Raw genomic sequence first — 13085 nt, 5'->3', positions numbered from 1 at the left:
GTCTTCGGCTCTGCCGAAGTCACTTGAAGAAACAGATCTAGAGAAACACTGCTTGGCAGAGGATAAGAGAGAAGGGTTAGAGCAGAAAGTGTTTGGATGACTATCCAGGAGAGAGAATGACCTGAAGGACAAGAGGGCCACAGGCAGGTAAAAGCACTGAAGAAAGTGTATCACAGTATCCTTCACCTCTATTGAAGCATCAGTGTTTCAATATTGAAGACATTCACTGTTTTAAGAAGACTGTTCAAATCTATTACCTTACTTTGATAAAGACGACTCAGAATCCAGTAAAATAGACTATGCTGGTATTATTATCCCATTTTACAGAGGAGAAAACTGGCTTATTTGGAACACAGTACTAGTTTTGATGAATTAATCTCTGTGCTGAGCTGAATTCTGTTTTGGATTTCATTTTCTCACTCCCTTTTACACTGGGCATACAGCTTACATTCGACTTGAAAGTTACTGTTCTAAAGCTGATTGCAGAGCGGTCTTATTCAGACAGGTCTACACTTGTCAGAGAGACAAGTCTGTCCAGGCTAACCTTGAATTTTGCCCTCCATTTCATTTTAGGCCCCAGTAGACCAAATAAAGAGGAAATAAAGTATTGTGCAGCAGATAACTTAGAACTCTTGAATACATATATGTCTTATGTGGGTAGAACTCCCCATTGGATGTTAGGACAACAGAGTAGGCAGTTATATATTAAGGCAGTTAATATATAATCAAAACACAAGCAGCAATATTCCTTAAGATGGTAAGGGACAATCAGTGTATTCAAAAATATTCAAGGGCTGTGGTAAACAAGAAACTCATTTACACTTTGACTTATGAGGAGGGGCTAAACATTGAAATACTTGTTTAAATTAATCTATAATGCTTATTGATAAAATTAATATCATACTTTTACTATTTTAAATAAAATGTAGAATATTCTTTTTAGATAGTAAAGTTTTGGCATTGAGAAACCTAGAGGTAAATAAGGAGTGTGTAATCAGGAGACATGAAAATTAGCTAAGTGTGGGGCGCCTGGGTGGCTCAGTGGGTTAAGCCTCTGCCTTCGGCTCAGGTCATGATCTCAGGATCCTGGGATTGAGACCCAAATCGGGCTCTCTGCTCGGCGGGGAGCCTGCTTCCTCCTCTCTCTCTCTCTGTGTGACTCTCTGCCTACTTGTGATCTCTGTCAAATAAATAAAATCTTTGGAAAAAAAAAGAAAATTAGCTAAGTGATTTTCTGAGTTGTGTAGAGCTATGGTTGAAAACAAAACCCTTTCAGCATATATTCTTTTCTTCTTAGCAATATATACATTGTATCATACTTAGACTTTATAGTGGATATGGTCCTATTTGTCCAACATATTTTTTGAGTATAAGATCAATGCCTCTCATCATTTGAAATAAGAGTGTGTACATGCATTTCTATACTGTAATGGACATATTGGCACCATGCATGTATTACCATTTCTAATTTTTCACATTCTAAGTGGATTATTGTAAAATAAACCATAAATTTGGTAGGAAAGGAGAGAAAGTGGAATGTATGGTTTTTTAAGAAAGGGGCACTTGGCTGGCTCAGTCCATATAGCCTGGGTCTCCATCTCCCGGTTGTAGGTTCAAGCCTCAAATGAGGTGTAGAGAGTTCTTTAAAAAAAAAAAATACACACACACATATGTATACACACATATACATATGTATACACATATATGTATACACACATATACACATATATGTATATACACATACATATTTTGAAAGAAGGATTTGAAAGATTATTTTTTATTTTAAAAAATATTTTATTTATTTGACAGAGAGTGAGATCACAAGTAGGCAGAGAGGCAGGCAGAGAGAGAGGAGGAAGCAGGCTCCCTCCTGAGCAGAGAGCCCGATGCGGGGCTCGATCCCAGCACTCTGGGATCATGACCTCAGACGAAGGCAGAGACTTTAACCCCACTGAGCCACCCAGGCGCTCCTGAAAGATTATTTTTTTTTTAAAAGAAACCGCTTTAGGTAGTAACTGAGTAGCGGACAGGTCTTAGCCCTGCGCATCCTGTGAAAACCACAGGCCAACACGGTCAAGTTCTAAGCAGCCGCGGGCAGGAGCGGGTCAGGTCCTAGCAGAAGCACACCTCACTTTTATCTAGAAAAGTTTCCATCCCTTCTGAGAAGTCTTCCCCTCCCCGCCCACTGCGGTTTAAAGGGGCCTCTCCCTTCGGAAAGCCGAAGAGTACCGAGCGACTCCCACCAGTGCAGCCCCCCATCTCCGTTCTGCGTTTCTTCCTCCGACGCAGTTACCGTCCCGCCGAGCGAGTCCCCACGCCACACCGCTGTCCCGGTCTCTTATGTGTCCTTTCAGGCGAGAGAGCCCTCAGCTTTTACTCCCAAACAGCTACTTCTGAGGCGTGGCGACTTGGGCAGCGGAGCGAGAGGCAGAGAAGTGCCCCAACTGCGGAAATCCTGGGAAGCTAAGGGTGGGAAGCGGGAGGTGGGTGGGGGGTGGCGCGGCTGGAAAGCTCCCCAGGGAGCGGGTGTTGACACAGGACCAGGGCGATCCCCTGCGGCTGCCACCTTCCAGAGCTCGATCCCCAGGCCTCAGTCCGGCGCCGCTCCCGCCCACACCTCCAGGTGTGCATTCCCCGCCCTTAATCACTCGCCTGCAACTGGTAGTTTGCACTGAAAGTTTGGGAAAGCGGAAGAGAAGCGTGTAATCCCGGCTCCGGAGATCTAGGGGAGCCCAGTCCCACTGGCTGTGGTCTGCAGATCGAGTCAGCGGAAAACTCAGACACAGAAACGCGTGCACCTTTCTAGCCCGAAAAGTCGACTCTCGGCTCTTTGCAGCCTCGGGTTACAGGCTGTGCAGGGAGAAACTTCGTGTCCTCTGCAAAGTTGAGAAGCTGAACTACGAGAGAGGCCCAGACTTCAGGGGTTTTGCGGGCCCGCGATGTTTTCCAGCGCTTTTCGAGGGGGAAGAGGAGAGCGACAAAATGAAAACGCGCGGTGCGAGGGAGCCCTGGCCCCAGCTCAGCAAGCTGGCGGGCGCTGAGGTGAGCGCGGGAGGGGCGAGCATCCGAGCCGGCGGCCGCGGGTCTCCCCGACCTTGGGTCACGGGGGGCTGCGGAGAGGGCGGGTGTGAGACCGTAACGGGAGGCTTCGGCGCCCCTCCGCTCGCGCCCAGCGGCCGGTGCCCGGAGGTCGCCATGATGGGGGAGGGGGCGCGCCGAGGGTCGGGGCTCCGGGGGCGTCACGCCAGGTGACGGAGCGGGCCAGGGGGAGGGAGTCGGGGGTGCGGGAGTTGCTGACTGGTGCTACGTGGAGCCGGCAGAAAAGAAAGAAGGCGGAGGAAGAAAGGAGGCTGGCGTCCCCGCCGCGGCCTCGGCGCCCCCTCCCCCGCCGCCCCGGCCCGCGCGCCAAAGCGCGAGCAGGCGGCCCCAGCGGCGGCTGGCGCTCCTCCGGATGCGACTGCTCCGTCCGCGGCGGAGCGCTGCCCGGATCTTGGGCGGCCTGGGCGCCGGCGCCGCGGAGCCCTCCCCGGCTTCCCCGGGGGGTGGGCGCAGGGGGCGGCCCCGTTCCGGGCGACCGCCGAGGGGGCGGGCGGAGGGCCGGGTGCGGGCGGCGGGGAGCGAGCGCGCCGCGGGGGGCCAGCCCGGGGGCCAGCGGCGGGCGCAGGTAAAGGGGCGGGCGCGGGGCGGGGGACAGGGCGCGGAGCCAGTGGCCGCCGCGTCGCCTGCGCCGCCGCACGGCGCGCCCGGCTCGCAGTGTCCCGGGGCAGACAGGCTTTGTGGCTGTGCGTGCAAGTGTGCGAGCGAGTGTAAGTGTGTGTGCGCGCGCGCGCGCTCGCCTGGGTCGGCTGTGGGTGGGCGTGCGCGCTTGCGAGCTGGCCTGTGGGAGGCGAGGCTCTCCTGGCCTCCGCCGCCAACCAGTTGACCGAGTCCCGGGAGGGAAGTTGCCGCAGCCGCCCGGGCCGCCGGCCCTTTCGTGCCCCCCCACCGGCCAGGTCCGTGCGCCCCGGGGCCCGCGCTTGGTGCCGCGTTTGCGTCCCGGACCCGCCCAAGTGACACGTAGGTGGCCTCGGGTTACCTGGGTCTGGGTGGGAGCGCGAGAAGGCTTGCAGGGGGTGGAGGGCTCGAAATTACCCCAAAGCCGGGTCGGGGTGGACGAGGATCGCCGGGATACCCTGCGCCCCGCAGCGCGGAGCTCCCGCACCACTTGCTTCTCTCGGGCGACTCCTTAGTCTCTCTCCAGCTGCGGACTTTCAACTTAGTTTCTGTGCAGCCGCCTAACAAACACGCTCAGCAAGTAACTGGGAAATTGAAGGCAAGGGAGGGACCTGGCTTAGAGTTGGTGGTTTTGAAACCGACAGGCTCGTTTGGTTTGTGTAGGACTAGTTTGTTATGAATGGATTTAAATTTTATTCTTGTTTTTTTCTTTGCTGCCATTTGGCCTTTGGTGTGTGAGGCATGACGGCATCCAGGACTTGTTGCTGCCTTCAGTCTGGGGCCCGAGATTGTTGCTCTCTGTCGCCACTTCTCTTTCTTTTCTTGTTTGTTGAAATCTCTGGATTTTTCGTAAATGTGGGTTTTCAGAGAGTGCTCCCTTGTTAAAGTTGCACCGATTCCCAGTGGCATAGGTGCACATTTGCAAACCTGAATATCGGAAAATTGTAACTGCCGTTATTAGGATAAAATCTTCTATTCCTTCAGGCTCTAACAGTCCGTGTTTTTCACTTATTTGCATAAGTGTTGTTTGCCCAGCGTTAAGCATAACTGTGAAGCCAGAGGTCTGTGATTTAAAGCCTACGATTCTGGTTAAAGGGAGACTGTACTGGGAAACCTTTTAAATTCTAAGAAGCGATTCCCTTGTCAAATAGAAGAGTAGGCCTGAAGGAAAAGGGTGTATACTGACGTTCTGATGGTTTGGACTGAGCTAAATTGCATTCTGTCTGTTTCTCTCTCACACACACTGTACCATCTAGTTGTTTCTGTCCTCGGTTCTCTAAATCTGGTAGGAGTGAGCAAATTTGCCTCGAATGCAAAACTGTGAATAACGATTAGCGCTGTTAAGTGTGTTAAGTCTGTGTTTTACTTCACGCTGTTTAATTTGAGGATAAAGAAGCGGAATAATTAGGGAAAGAGGTAGTGCTAGGGGGAAGGGACCGGCTGAAGGCAGGGCCAGGCGGGAAGAGTGGGTTGTCCTAATCTGAGCCTGTATGCTCACCACGTCCCCTAGTGGTGCCGCCTCAGCCAGTCAGGTCAGCTTTTCCTTCACCTCCTGGTACTCATCTGGAAAATGGATGGATTTAATGATCTTCGCTGTTCTTTCCAGCTCCCCCAAGTAATTAGAGCCTGGCGGCTGGTTATCCTTTGCTGGAACAATACGAAGAGAGTAAAGTGTGAATGGGTTATTCCAGAAGGGAAGTGAGAGAGCAACAGGATGAAAGGTAGAAAAAAAAAAAAAAACCTGCTGTAAGAGATGCCTGGAGGGGTGGGTAGAGGTAGAACCTTGACCTAGGGGGGTTGATTTTCCTCTGTTTTTTCTTTCCTCCTCCACAACGGCATCAGTAATACTCCCCCACACCCCCTCAGTCTCCCATTATTCTCTTACAGTGAGTGAACTTGTTCAGCCTTAAAAGTGATGTGATGTGAGGGTAGTCTCTGTCGCGGGAGCTGACCAGCTTCCCATTTGCCCCACTGTCTCAGGCTCGCAGCTGCCCAGTGCCGTGGACCTCAGTATCCCTGTGAAAGATGGGGAAAAATACAGAGATGGGAAGGGCAGCTCTTTCAACAACTTGTGTTTGGAAACTTCTATTTTTGTTTGAAGCTAATATTTACCAAACAGAAATTTCATTAAAAAAAAATTATACCATAGATTTTTCAAGGCCTTATTGAATCTGCTCTGTTAGACTGGGAAATTCAAAGAAAGTGAAGCTCTCACTTGCTAAGTTTTTTTGCTGCATAATGACATTTAGTCTTTAAGTTTGTGATTTTTAGGGCCAAGAATCTTATTTCAAATGCTTAGTAAGGAAAGTTGCACTCTGGGCAGAATACACTGTATCATTTTCAGTGGGAAGCTCCAAGTGTTCAACAAATAACAGTTAAAATTTAGTTTAAGGTCAGGATTTTAATGTCTGTGCTTAATGTGTGGCTGGTCTTTTTTTAGGGGTTCTTTTTTTTTTGTACCCATATGCATACACACTTGAACATGATTTATTTTAAAAGTGAAGTGTGATGTAATAAAACTGGGAACATAAGCTCTTGGTTTAAAGTCTCAAAGTTTGCTCTCGCCTTGTTAACTCAGCATCATACTATTTGGTTTCTTGTTTTTACATATCCTGCCCCCTCCCTCCATCCCTTTTGTGTTATTACTTAAAATATCACGTGGGGAACTATTACAGATGCCTTAGAAGGTTGGGAAAAAAGGAGAAGATTGTAATAGAATAAGCAGTTACTGAATTCCTCCTACAGAGAGAGACACAAAGATGCTAAAAAGGAGGCTTTAGAAGGAGCGGCAGTGCAGAGGGGAAACATGCAGCTAACATAGTAGCTGGTTTGCATAACTAGGTGGCAGTTGTAGAACCCAAGAACCCTTGGCATGCTCTGGAATGTAAAATGAACTTCTTACTCTGGGGAAGACTTCACAGAAGGGCCTTGAAGGATCCTTAAATGGATGCATCTCTGAAAAGATGAATGGTGGAGAACGAAGATCTAGTTGGAGTCTGGGGTATTGAAGGCTGGAAAGGGACCAGGCGGTAAATTAGGGGGGACCTTGGATGTTATTTTAAGAAGTTGCGCTATGTGGGGTTGGGAAGGACTAGGCGTTAACCCCCAAAATGCTAAAAGACAATGGTGACGCCTATTGGGGCGTCGTGAGAGGTGAAATATGTGAAAGGACTGAGCTTTGATTCCTTTACTTTTCATTGTAACTCATGGCTAGTGATTTTTTGGGCACTGCTGCCAGCTCATCCAGATTATATAAAAATGATAGAATAAATGATACGTAGTCTCTTCCTCCACAGTCCTCCCAAACCAATAGCGGTCTTTCGAGAAATTTCATTGAGCAGAAATTAATGATGCTTGCGAGGCCTTTTGAGCGTGTGAGTTAAAATCACTCTCCAGGCCCAGAGCTGACCAAGAAAGCATTTTGTTTTGTTTAGGAAAGGGCCTGCTAGTTAATGCTAATTTAAACATGACTCTGATGGCAACCAGCATTCTTGACCCTGTTTATCTTATACATAGTGTTTAACCACAGCGGTTGGATATTTGTCGTGCAGAAGAGAAAGAATTATTATTAGTTTCGAAATGGGGCTAATGGCCTTGTAAAGGGGAGGAGGAAAGGATCCAGGGAGGAGGTGGGAGAGAGCAATACTTTGGGGACTGCAGTGAGGGCTAGACCCAACCCTGAAAATCCTTTAAACATAATTCCAATAGAAGTAGCTTCAGGGTATAGATGAATACTTCTTTAAGAATCTCCTTTCCAATAATTTTTTTTCCCTACTGTTTTTGTTTTTTTTTTCCTCCCTAAATCTCCAGAGCTACGGTGTCTAGTTCATAACCTCTCAGATAGGAAGAATCTCTTTCTGGCCAGTCTGTTTCTTCTCCTCCCACAGTGCCTCCATGTCACAGGTAGGAGTGGGTGGCTTTTCGGCTGTATGTCACAGGTGGGAGCTAGTCTGGCTAAGTCTTCTAATGCCTTGAATCTGGAGATGCTGGGGTACCCAAGAGCCTTAATAAAAGGAGATTAGGTCAGCTGTTTTTTTACTATCTTCTGGAAACCATTTGAATGAAGAAGGATCCTCCCACCAGTTTTATCTTTTACAAGGGAACCAGGCTTTGGTGTGTTTAATTAGTTAACTTGAAGGAGCCCAGGGTTGTATACTCTGTTTCTTAGAAGGATACTTTGTTTCTTCAGTTTCTAGGGAGGGAAGTAAGAGAGGATGGTGGTGATTGTGATTTTATTTAAATGCCCTGACATTTTTTTCCTGCAGGTTAGTATGATTTCACCGTAGCATTGTCGTTACTGACTTCCGGAGATGGGCAAAGAAGATTGTCCTACCACTTTGATGTTAGCTCCTGTCACCCGATTGCTGCTATAGAAACATGAACCTTGACGTTCATGTAAAACACAAATTTCTTTCAGAAATGAAAGAGGACTGTTGTACTGTGTGCATGGATCTAGGTTATTTTTTTTTATTTTTGTAGTACCGTTTTTGAAAAAGTGCTAGAATGACAGGGCAGACTCTTAACTTTAGTGCTAAAACAAACATGTATAAGCGTGAATGAGCTAGAGCAGGCTGTGTTTGTTGTATTTAATATGGAGATAAGGGAAAAGAATTTCAAAACCAGCCTGTTTCTCTAAAAGAGAAAAAGAAAGTTTGACCCATAACACCTGGTCGTGGCTCTCTCTGGGGGTGGGATTTCCCAGGTTGAAACCGTTGAAGGGAATTTTGTTCATTACAGCCATCATAGGTGCCTATGCTTACGAGGGTGCTCCTGTGAACCACTTCTTTGTAGCAAGTTTCCCTTTATCCATTTCCTTAAATATCAAAACAATGGACTAGATTTGATTTCATGTAAATCTGTCATCCTCGGTTTTCTTTGTCTGTTTAAGTGGTTCTCCTTGACCAGCCTGTAAACTGCCTTCATCCTGAAATTCTGCCCTAACGGCAGAATATTCCTGGCTCTTTGGAAGGAGAAATAATTCAGGGGCAGAGGAGACCAGTTCTCCCTAACTCTAGCAGCACTGAAGTGACTGCCTGCTGTGTAATAAGCATTGTGCTAGGTGGTCGGTGCTGGGAGTCCTCCAGGAGGTACAGACATGTTAACAGATTCCGTGTAACAAGTGATTCAGTGCAGCACGTGTGAGGAGGGAGATGAGTGCCAGGCAGTATGGGAGCACCAAGCAGGGACACCTGACCTTCAGGGGCGTGGTGGTGGTGGTGGTGGTCAGGGTCAGTGAAGGCTGCTGAAAGATCAGGATTTTGAAGGACCCTAGGAGAGAAATCAAGGAACCTAAAAGAGAAAAAAGGGATCAAGATAGAGGTAATCAAAAGGCTCTGTGTTTGTAGCAAATAGATTTGCTATTATTGCACTAAGTCAATGTTTCTCTCTTTTTACATCTGTACAATGGGAATAAGACCTGACATTATCTGCTTGCTAATTCTAGTTTTCATTTACTTGTTCCTTAATCTTTCATTTGTTCATTTATTTGTTCCAAAGTCAGTGGATATTGGTTGCACACCTGACATATACTGGGACACAGAAGAAAACAAGATGTGTAAGGTTCCTTTTCAGGGAGTTCTCATTCTGTCATACTGTTTTAATGGACGTTCTTTTGAAATGCTTCAAATATGGAGCATGATTGTGGAATTATTCTTCCATTTGAGTCACGGTGGCTCCAGGTAAGTTAGCCTTTCCCTCGTAAACAGGAGGACACAGAGCCTGGTATTCTCATTGTCAACTTACAAACTTGAAATGTTTTGCTGAGATTTACCTGTTTGTGTCCGTTGTAGAGCCAGATGCAGCTGTGTCTTACCCGTAACCTTGACTTGCTTCCATCTCATTTTGGATATTTTTATTTTATTGTTTTAAAGATTTTACTCATTTGAGAGAGAGAAGGAGCGCAAGCATGAGCAAGAGAGAGGGCAGAGGGAGAAGCAGACTTCCACGTTGAGCAGGGAGCCTGACACGGGGCTGGATCCCAGGACCCTGAGACTGTGACCTGAGCCAAAGGCAGAGGCTTAACGGAATGAGCCACCCAGGCGCTCTCATTTTAGATATCAATTTTGACCCAATGTGTGTTTAAGTTTCTATTTTCAGTTTATGCTTTACTAGAATAATCCAGATCTAGTGTTCACTGGAGAGTGAGAGTTCTTTTGAGGCCACACTATCTCCGAACTTTGCTGTTAATGCATTTCACTGGTTTCCATCCCAGAGGGAGTGAACACAGCAGAAAATGTTCTAACCAAAAGAAGGTAGCTGCATCCATTGATAAAAAGATGTGGATTTTGTAATGATCCAAACAGTATAGATGTGTCTAAAGTAAACACAATAACCTCCCTCAGCCCCTTTAACCTTAAGCACACGATGTACCTTCTTTGTCAACAGTTGGTCGCACGGCCTTCCACACTTGTGCTTCTGCTCGTACAGATCTACAAACTTGTCGTGTGTGTAGATATTTCTGTGTGTGCGTGCAGGTCTGTTTATAGATACCCAAGTGTCTGTGTGTCTGGGTGCACCCGCTCGCCCCTTCCTCTGTTTGTCATGAAGGCTGTTGCCAGGGCTCAGATGCTTGAAGTCCCAGGAGCACGTGAGGCTTTCCTGAGCTGGCGCAGTCCGGTGTCACTCCGTGAGGCTTCTGTCAGAGACGGACGTCTGGCTGTTAGGAACAGGGAGCAAGAAAACTATTTCCAGCTGCGTGACCACCGAGACAACAAATAGCATTGCAAAGAATGTTATTCTCACAAGACTCTGCTTCATCTGAGTGTCCGGTGAGGGGAGGAGGGGCCTTGGGGAGCACGACTCTGGCATCTGTGAACCTTTTGTTAGGAGGAAAACAAGAAGTTTGTGGTAGGCCCAGCGAGCATGCCCCCAGAGAAGACTGGTGGAGCTCCTTATCCGCGACAGGTTTCATGGTGCCGGTATTACGCGAGGACCCTCTTCGAAATCAGTAATCAGACGGCGAGGGTGGTGGGCTCTTGCTAAGGAGACTCCCGGCTGAGACAGAATTCCTTTTGTGAAGGAACTGCTTCGCCATCTTGGGCTCTGATTTGTTGGAAGAGGGGTTATTGTCCCGTCAAGAAAACGAGGCATCCATTCTGTATTCAGTATTCTATTGTAGTTCCATACAGAACTGCTTGCTGTCCTTGGCGTCCACACAGAGACCTAAAAATTCAAAGGCTAGGGCAGGACAACTGACTTCCAAATTCAGCAGAATCTGGTTCCCTTGTCACTTTCTCTGAGACCTCGTCCATTCAGCTTCGTGTGGCTGAAATCCTGGTCCTGGAGCACTTCCATGGTTAAGTCCTCATGCTTGGCTTAGGACACTCAAGTAAAAAATGATAATAATAATAATTAAAAAAAAATACACCCAGGAAGTATGGTCCCTGCTCTCAAGTAGCTCATAAAGATGGAGAACCGTGAAAACAAATGCCCAAGATCAGGCCGACAATGATGAATCCTTGAAGCTGAGGTTTAAACCACGTGCTATCTGAGCGCCTGAGGATAGAGAGAACAACTCTGCCTTGGAGGAGAGGAAGGATTTGCAGCAGAATTCTGGCCTCTGCGCACAGGCTGGCTGAGCAGCTCATTCCACATGGAAGCGTAGAAGGCCCAGGGACTTCGTGTGAGTGACTGGTTAGGGTTTGTGGCATAATGATGGTTTGCTTTGCGTCAATCTTGCAGTGCCCACAGAAGGGGGCAAAGTCACTGGGGGCCAAAAAAAAAAAAAAAAAGGCTTGTCGAAGCCGTTAGCAGAGGGGACGTGACAGTATAAGAATTCTTCCAGTGAGGCATGTCGGTTTTAGGCAAAGATTTTCAGCTGGGAGCTGGAATGTGAGTTTGAAGCTTGGCAGAGAAGTCAGAGCTTGGCAGTATTGGGGAGAAATTGTTATATGTCAGAGTAAATGCCAGTGAAATTTATGGGATAAGCCGAAGAGCACTTTTAGAGTGAGAAGAGTGGTATATATACTCATGTTTTTTTTCAATATACAAAATGCCCTCCCCCAGCTTTATGGAGGTATAATTGACAGAAAATGTTAAGATATTTAAAGTGTACAATGTGATGATTGGATGTACGCATACATTGTGAAAGGACCCTCACCCTCAATATTCTTGGTGGTTTTTAAAAAAAATATTTTTATTTGACAGAGCAAGAGAGACCAGAAGTAGGCAGAGCAGCAGGCAGAGGGAGAAACAGGCTCCCTGCTGAGCAGGGAACCCAATGCTGGGCTTGATCCTAGGACCCTGGGATCATGACCTGAGCTGAAGGCAGAGGCTTAACCCACTGAGCCACTCAGGCACCCCATACTTGGTGTTTTAACAAGGACAAGATGTATTTTGATTCTTCAGACTGTTTTTCTTTCTAGCAGGTGATTGAAATAGTCTTACAGGCTATATCACACATTCCCTGGGCACTCACGGCGGCTTCTCTTGATGAGGCAGTCCTGGGATCATACAGAGGAAGAAGTCCTAGCTCGATGTCCCTTTGGGTGCATGAAAGCTCCCAAAACAATTCATTTTGGCAAAGGAAAAGACAACTCTGAAACTAACTAGAACACCAGTGATAGTTTGGGTGCTGAGAGGAATTGCAAAATATACTTTTAATTTACCGTGGGACTCAGAGCAGTGAAAGTGCTATTACAGTCATTGCTACAATAGAAGACAAGCTGAGAAACTCAGCGAAACTCCGGAAACTCCCCCTAGCCAAAAGACCAGGTGTAGAAACCCCAACAGGTTTGTCGTGGGGATTTATAAAATCTGGTCTAGTACATGTAAGCTTCCATTGGCTGATTAAGGTAAAAATAGGACACAGTACAACTTTGCTATTTACTTGGTCAAGAAAAAAAAAAAAACACTTTTCTAATTAACAGTGTATTTCCATTTTGTGTAATTATATTGGCATGGTTTCCTGCATGTGAGCTAGGACAAGGACAAATCTGTTCTTAGTTGTTCTTCTGTCTAGGCTGTTATGATTCTTTAAAATTATACTCCTGGGGCGCCTGAGTGGCTCCGTGGGTTACAACCTCTGCCTTCGGCTTGGGTCATGATTCCAGGGTCCTGGGATTGAGCCCCACATCGGGCTCTCTTCTTGGCGGGGAGCCTGCTTCCCCCTCTCTCTCTCTCTCTGTCTGTCTCTCTGCTTATTTGTGATCTCTGTCCATCAAATAAATAAATAAATAAATCTTTAAAATTACACTCCTTTCCATTTGATAGTAAAAACAGTACGTGCTGCTTTTAGAATCTGGAAAGTACAGGAGACTCAGCCATAGTGCTGTCCCTCAAGAATAACTTCCTCCTTCCATTTTGGGATAATTTCTGGCAGTTTTTTGAATATCTGATCTTCCCGAATAGTCGGTAGCATCCCGTGTTGTGTC

At 47.0% G+C, this 13085-nt stretch overlaps 1 protein-coding gene across 7 annotated transcripts in view; it reads left to right on the top strand.

Annotated features, from left to right (window-relative positions):
* Positions 1 to 13085, top strand: part of LPAR1 (lysophosphatidic acid receptor 1) — a 200094-nt gene that overhangs the window by 65886 nt on the left and 121123 nt on the right. The window contains exon 1 of one of the 7 annotated variants that reach the window (XM_032860841.1): positions 3012 to 3042. The exons of 1 other annotated variant lie outside the window; for it this stretch is intronic. The gene's annotated coding sequence lies outside the window, so the exon portion shown is untranslated. Of the gene's footprint in view, positions 1 to 3011; positions 3043 to 3633; positions 3665 to 3730; positions 4057 to 5360; positions 5436 to 13085 lie in introns of those variants that run through there. 5 more of the 7 variants (XM_032860842.1, XM_032860836.1, XM_032860844.1 and 2 more) reach the window with 5 other exon arrangements.

Source organism: Lontra canadensis, unplaced genomic scaffold, assembly GCF_010015895.1.
Source record: "Lontra canadensis isolate GAN:19392208 unplaced genomic scaffold, GSC_riverotter_1.0 scaffold19, whole genome shotgun sequence".
Classification (NCBI taxonomy): domain Eukaryota; kingdom Metazoa; phylum Chordata; class Mammalia; order Carnivora; family Mustelidae; genus Lontra; species Lontra canadensis.
Note: the sequence above shows the minus strand (reverse complement) of the source record. Positions and strands in the feature narration are given on the sequence as shown.